Here is a 7,190-nt window from a genome sequence, read left to right as displayed (position 1 = left end):
TTGGTCTAGAGTGTCAGTGGTGCCTGAGACAGTGACCTCATCGGTGAGATGAGGAAGGGAGCAGCTGCTAGGACAATTTATGAACTTACAGGGAAAAGTTATCTCCCCTTTAAAGAGGGTTGCAGTTGAAACTTTCACATCCAGTAAAGAATAGCTCCACTAAATCACAATAATACTTCCTGTTAGCTTAGCACAGTTTTATCTCACAATGGCTCTTTTTCTCCCAAACCATCATTTAGCAAGACTTAGATGAGATGAGTAAGACCGCTTTTAGACCTGCATGCTGAATATCAAGCTACCAAATCTGTCTACCAACCCCTCTTAACATGAATCCCTTTGCTCATGAAAAGAAATGAAAACTGATATTTTACACCTTTTTGCTAAGAAGAATATATCTTGTTACCTCCAAACTCACTGAATTGATTATCTTAGCTTTTAGGTGACTGTGAGAAATAAAGGCCAGGCCTCAACACCACTCACAACACACAGGGTTACTTTAAAACTCCTTGTGATGAAGAGAACACACAGCAATGGTTACAGCATAAGAGAAAAGCCAAACCTGCATTCTGAAGCTGTATTATTGCTGCAGCCAGGTGCAGAAACTCAGTGAGGATCCAAAGTCAAACAAGGCCCCCCCTCCTACTGAAGTGAGACAAAAATAGTGTATCCTCCTGTGTCTGCTTGCATTGAAGTAATCAGCGAAAGACTGGCTTCTTGAAAGTTAGTTACCAAAGGTCAGGACTCTATAATGTAAATAGGAAAAAACACCCTTAGCTAGTTGCTCACTGGTGCAGCATGCTGTGGTAGTACTATGCTGGTGATGCTGTATGTGCACATATATGTTTCTCCACATCATGCTGAACCAGGCTCAGGCAAAGGGCTCTGTGGGCCGAGTAGTTAATCATTCATGTTGTGGTAGGTGGAGGGACAGAGAGATCTTATTCAGCGTTTACCTGGGTATCTACTGCTCTACTGAGTATAACATAACAATACAGAAACAAGATCCAAGATCCAAACTACTCCATCTAAACTCCATTACATCACCACCAACAGTAAAAAAGGCCCCATTCTTCTAACTGGCACATTCCAGGTCTGGTTACTGATCTTTGATTAGGTGGGAACGTTTACAGACTAATCACCACTTCTTTAGTATTCATTATAACAATGTTACTCAGGGGAGCACCACTGCTACTGAGCTACCGCCTGAGCTGCTGGTGTTAATTGTGCTTTTGTAAAATTCTGCTAGGCTGGTGCCCAAATGCAATTAACACACTTTATGCCTCAGTGAAAACAATTATCAGCACCTTTAATTAAAGACGATAGAATTCAAATGACTGCATTGTTTTGCCTGTGTTGGAGAGCTGAAAGACTTGAACTGACAGGAACTGAGTGACAACACAAACAACGGTAGGGCAACAATGAGCTGACCTGTGAGAACTTCAATTGGTAGTCATTTGTTTAAACCCAAAGGTCACCGGGTGGCATAAAAGTCAAATTACACTTCATCCAGTTGTTTTGGAGACTACCAAAACACAACATTACTTGTCTGTAATAAAATATTACCATCCAACCAAGGTTATTACGGTTAACTAAAATCAAATCTAAACTTAAACTAGATGTGGAAAAACACTTTGGTTAAATAAAATCAATAAAAAAGAAAAGAAAAGACCTTTGAACTGAAATGATTGTTTAAACTTAAAAAAACTAATTATTAACACATTTAAAACATGGAGGAAATATCCTTAGTTGTAGTGTACGTCAGTTTGGTAAAAAAAAAAAAATCTTTTATCTAAATTTATTTTATATGGCTTTGATAGACATATTTATTGACACTTGAATGTCTGCTTTCAAAAATATCTTTTTTTATTGTAATGTTTATTGTATTGAAACTAAAATGAATTGAAAGCAAAAAGTTGAAATGAAATAAAATGAAGGCTATAAGGGCAAATTATATATTACAAAACTAGACTAACTCTGCATCTGACCACATTTGCTATCTCAAGAACACCGCAGCTACTCACCTGACTATAAATATAAATGGCACAATTGTACAAAAGAAACTGGATTAAGTTTTTCAATTATCACCTGGTGACAGTGGATAGGGAGAAAGTAATGGATAGCCACACTTAAAGGAAATTCTAATTCACTGTGAATACTAAGTAAATGAAATAGAATTGTCATGCCTTAAAGTAGTGGTTGCATATGTGGCCAGAGCAGGTATGAATTATACCGGGTTTATCTCTGTAACCTAGTAACCAGTGTTGGAAAAACATGCCCCTTCCAAGGAAACACAGGTGTCCATTTTCTCTGCTGCGACGACCTAAATGTGATAAAAGCTCAGGTTTCACCACATTTATGAACTGATTAATGTTTGGAAAGCTTTCAGTCAGTCGGCTGTAATGTGTGACCAGTTGAGTGTTCAGCATATTGAATTATTCACTCTCCACCACAGAAAAGTTGTCAAGGTTACCTCTGCCGTCGCCCCACCTTTCCTCAGCCCAGCAATGCTTGTCCAATCTTAACAAGCTTTGTGCTACCCACTGGGCTCTGATTCAGCACGAGATGTGGCAAATCCAATTACACAGGAGTCAGAGAGGTTGATTTTCCCATTATAGATTCCATGCTGAGAATGAGAGCTGATGATAACACCACTGCTGCCCCCCTCTCTCTCTCCTCTTCTTCTTCTTATTTTCTGTCCATTTCACTGTTCTCCTCTCTTTTTTCTTTCTCTCTCTGTCTTCCTATTCCTCTTTCCCCAAATACCTTCTTTCTTCCCCCATCCTTTTCTTTGGATTCCTCATTCTTCCATAGTCCATTATTCTAATTTTTCAGAGCACCGTAACGAACACTGGGCCCCGTCATTACTTTAGTCCCAAAATTCTGGGTCAGTGAGGTTATTTCATACCCTGCATTGCATTTTCTCAAATTACTGTTTTTTGTCTCTCTTAAAAACCAAGCAGAATAGATAGCATCATTATAACTCTCTATTATCTATCTATTATAATTGTGACTTCTTATTCTTTCCTCGTTTTTTATGCACCTGTAGATATCTAATTGCATTACACTTGACACATTACATGTTTCCACTTAGAAAGGTCACCACAAGGGCTGATTGCAATTCATAAAACTTGACTTATGGGTGTCTAACTGTTATCCACAGTGGTTACATCATGTACTGGCTGTGCAACATAAAAACTAAATAAAAGCTCTTTTGGAAATGAAGCTCTTTTGCACTCAATCAGCTATGAAAAACAAGAGGGCTTTTGCTCAATCTTTAGCCCTTTAGGAAATGAAAAAGGCTTGACCTCAACTCAGACCAGAGGCTTTGGGGGTGACACAGGTCACTAGAGGTCAATAAAAAAAGGTGATCCTCGAGGACAGCGGGACTCGGGCGGGGGATTCAGCAGTCTGTCCAGAGAGGTCACCTGCTGAGTAGAAGAGAAGAAGATGGTGTGATCTCAGCTGCAGGGGAATCTGTGATTGACCAGTATTCACCATTACTCTGTCAAACCACTGCAACTTTACCTTTCCTCTGTTCACGCCAAAAGAAACAGATGGTTGATATTAAAAACTTGGTAACACTTTATAATATGAGGATGTTAAGGTTAAGCCACTCTATAACATGGCCTATAGTGTTCTAGTGTTAAATAACAGAGAAATTACGCACTATTTAAATTTACTTACAGTAAAATTATGTCTTTGTTTCCTGTAACCTGACTTGTTACCCCCTTATTTTAGTGTACCTACCTTTAACTATTTGAAAGTAAATATAATTACGTCATAATTTCAAATAAAATACATTGAACTCCATTTCATTATAGTGGAATTACAGCCTTAGCCACAAGCCGTATTATAGAGTCTAACCAAAAACTCATAGTATCTCGCATTGAAAATACTTCACTCACTAAACTATCATTAGTGAGTATTTAAAAAAAAAAAAACATCAGAAAAAGTGTCCACAAAGCCGAAAAAGTGTTTAGTCACTTTTACTTCAATGTTTTCATAGGTCATAATTTTAATACTTTCATATATATTGTTCTATGGTATAAAGTGCAACCATACATTGTCATGGTTTAAAAACTAATTCTACAATAGGTAGAATACCTTAAACTCTAAAAGACTGTCTTAAATGAGTGTGTTCTAGACCCTTAATCTTAATTAGAGTTTGTGTCTTCCATCTTCAGGCACTGACATCACACAGAAATCATCCAATAATTAGCTGGTATGATCATCTGCTTGAGAGAAAAATGCTTTTTTAATTGTGTACCTATTGTAAAAAATGACATTTCTATAGTGGAAAATCAAGAGCCTTTCTGTCATTTCATTGTTCATCTAGTACTTATTTATTCTAGTGTAGGATAATTGGCTGTGTGGGATGGGTTTTTTTTTATATGTAGCCAAAGCAGAAAATACAGTTATACATACAGTTTCACATTTTTCACCAGATTGAAGTCTTTGTCGGGCCATTTCTGGCCCCTGGGAGTTAAGTTTGACATCCCTGCATTAAGTGTCTGTTAAAGATAAAAAAAAATCGATTACAGGGATATTATCCAAGCTAATAGTTACGGGGTGATTGTGGGGGTATAGGTATGAGTGTAGTGCGCATGATGTGTAAAGAACATTCCCTCAATTTTCTCATCATTTGCTATATATGTGTATTTTATATAAGTTTTGTATAAAAGCACAATAACACAATAGTCAAGTTAGGCCTGTACTAGTACCACATGGAGATTAACCTCTGAGCAGTGAGTCTTGATTGGCTGAATCATTTCCTCCTGTCTCTTCGCCCTGTTTCCTCTCTCCACTGCGTTCTCAAACAAAGGCATAAAATGTCCCCAAAGGTCATCTTTAAAAACAAACAATTATTATTTTTTAATCTCTAACTGATGATCTTTGACAAGACAACTCACAGCTTGGCAACCTGGGCACTCCTGCTCCATTTAGGTGGAGGTTTTAGTGGGAAAACAAAGTGTTTGGCAGGACACTGATGTTGCTCTTTGGCTAAGTGTGGCTGACAGCCGCTTCCTCTGTATGGCCAGAGGGTCACTCTGGGTAACATGCTCTTCTGGGGGACACTCAGTCTCTGCCTGTGGAGGCGATTAGAGGGGTGAGCTGACCTCGTTCTCAGAGAGGCTGGTGTGTTTTGAGTAAACACTTGATGCAAGACAAAAACACTGGTTACAAACAAGGCCAACCTTCAGGCCGTGATCCCATTGTTTCCCCATTACTCCTGAACAGGCATGAGAGAGGAAAGCATTTACTCTGAGTCCCTGAGCTGCAGGGAGTCCTTGTGCAGTTAGCAGCACTGTGTCTGTATGTATCTCACAGAGCCAGGTCACAGCCTCCCAGGTGCCCACAGGTCACTGCCATTAGCTAAAAAGCCACATTTTACTAAAATCAGCATTAAAAGGCATGCACAGGTGAATGGGGAGGAATAGTAAAATGCCTTGTTTTTATACAGCAAACAGAAAACACAAGAAAAATACAACACCAGCTGAGGAACAGCTGAAATAAGTCAAAACCTTAAATGAAAAAAGAAATTCTGCACCTGAAATGGTAGAACCACAAACTTGAAAAGCAATACTGCCATAGCATGGGACGATGGGGATACTGCCAGGACGCTAAACGGTAAATTATCAGCACAACGGGGTATTAATATACTATAGACTACTGATACAAAAAGATACTGAGTGAAGTTGTTAAATAAATTGCATTACTAAGACTGATCAGTGTGTGGAACTAGATTAAAGAATAAGAAGTGGATTTAGGGGGGGGCGGGTGTACATGAAGTTAACCTAATGTCAGTTTAGAAACCACTAACGTTACCAGCCAAGGCTTTATCTGCAGAGCTCAGAAAATCACTTCCTGAACACCAGGCTCTGCAGAGCTGCGTAAACACTAATAATATAACGAACATAAAATGTGTCTCCATAGTGAAGACATAACCCTGCTTGCTTAGCAAACTTAAACAAAAGCATAAAATCTTCACGTCCGAGAAATTCTTTGGCATTTTTGGTGAAATGAAAACACTGAAATTATTAACTGGCTGTCACACTTCCAGAGGTGATGAGGTGTTTGTGTTGTATAATCCAACAGCCGCTGCTGGCAGCGCTCTTGGACGCTGATTCCAAAGGTCAAACTATAATCTAGTGTCAGTTTTTAAGCATCACCACACCAACAACACTAACCTGGTAGTATTCACACAGTTTGAGCACACCTTGCTCTGTGGACGTCCCCCTGGTTCCACATAATAAACCCACGGGCTTTAGGACCTACAAGGTCTGCCCTGTGAGGACGGTCTTGTTTTTGTCCGTTACGTTCATGCATGTAATCATTGATTGTGCCTATTGTGACAGGCAGATTTACCATCTGTAGAGTCCCATGGGGCTGATAGGCCTACTGCTGTCTCCCTGCAGACTTTAAGGAATTCCCCTTTAATTTCCTGCAGAAGTTTAATCTCAGCCTGGTTTCAAATGTGATCCTGGTATAAAGAACCATACCTGACAGAGAAAGAGTTAAGAAGTTAGAAAAAGTCATAAATATTTTCTCATAATATGCAAAGTTATACAGTTTTCAGCTTTTTTTGTTTGTGTGTTTGTTTTTTTTATTAATTGTATTTTCCATTATTCCATTACAGAATTGTGCATGCCGCAGTTTTTTTGTGTGCTGGGGGTTGTGCTTTTTTTTTTTTTTTTAGACTTGGTCTCCAGACAAGTGTAAGCGTTTGCCGCCTCCTGCTGCAGCCCCTGTCCTCCCTACCCGCCTCCCCGGGTCTTTTTCCCACTGCCGAGGGGAGCGGGACGCGGCCACAGCAGCGGGAAGCAAATTATCTACAAGTACATCCCTTAAAAAAAAAAAAAAAGTTGACACTCACATACACAGATACCACCACAAGCAGCCACTCACAACGTCTTAAGACCCGCACGAAGGAGTTACTGGGAATGACCTCGCAGGAGGACAGGTGGAGCAAAATGGATCGTTGATGATTTCATTTTTATTTTTTTTATTTTTTTGTTTTCAGTTGGTTTTATTTTGCTCAGCTGGAATCAAAAATACTTTCAAACACTAACTGAACAGGTTTCAGGCCTGAACTTGTGTGTTTTGTTTTACTGAGACGCTCTTAGCGCACCTGTGTACCCCTGGACAAAAAAGTGCACAGGGGCTCGTCTGTTCAATAATCATTCAATGAG

This window comes from Copadichromis virginalis, linkage group LG12 (genome assembly GCF_057382275.1).
Source record: "Copadichromis virginalis isolate Kocher_CV1m ecotype Utaka linkage group LG12, C_Virginalis_male_GT1.1, whole genome shotgun sequence".
In the NCBI taxonomy this organism is placed as follows: Eukaryota; Metazoa; Chordata; class Actinopteri; order Cichliformes; family Cichlidae; genus Copadichromis; species Copadichromis virginalis.
This window is presented reverse-complemented; position numbering follows the sequence as displayed.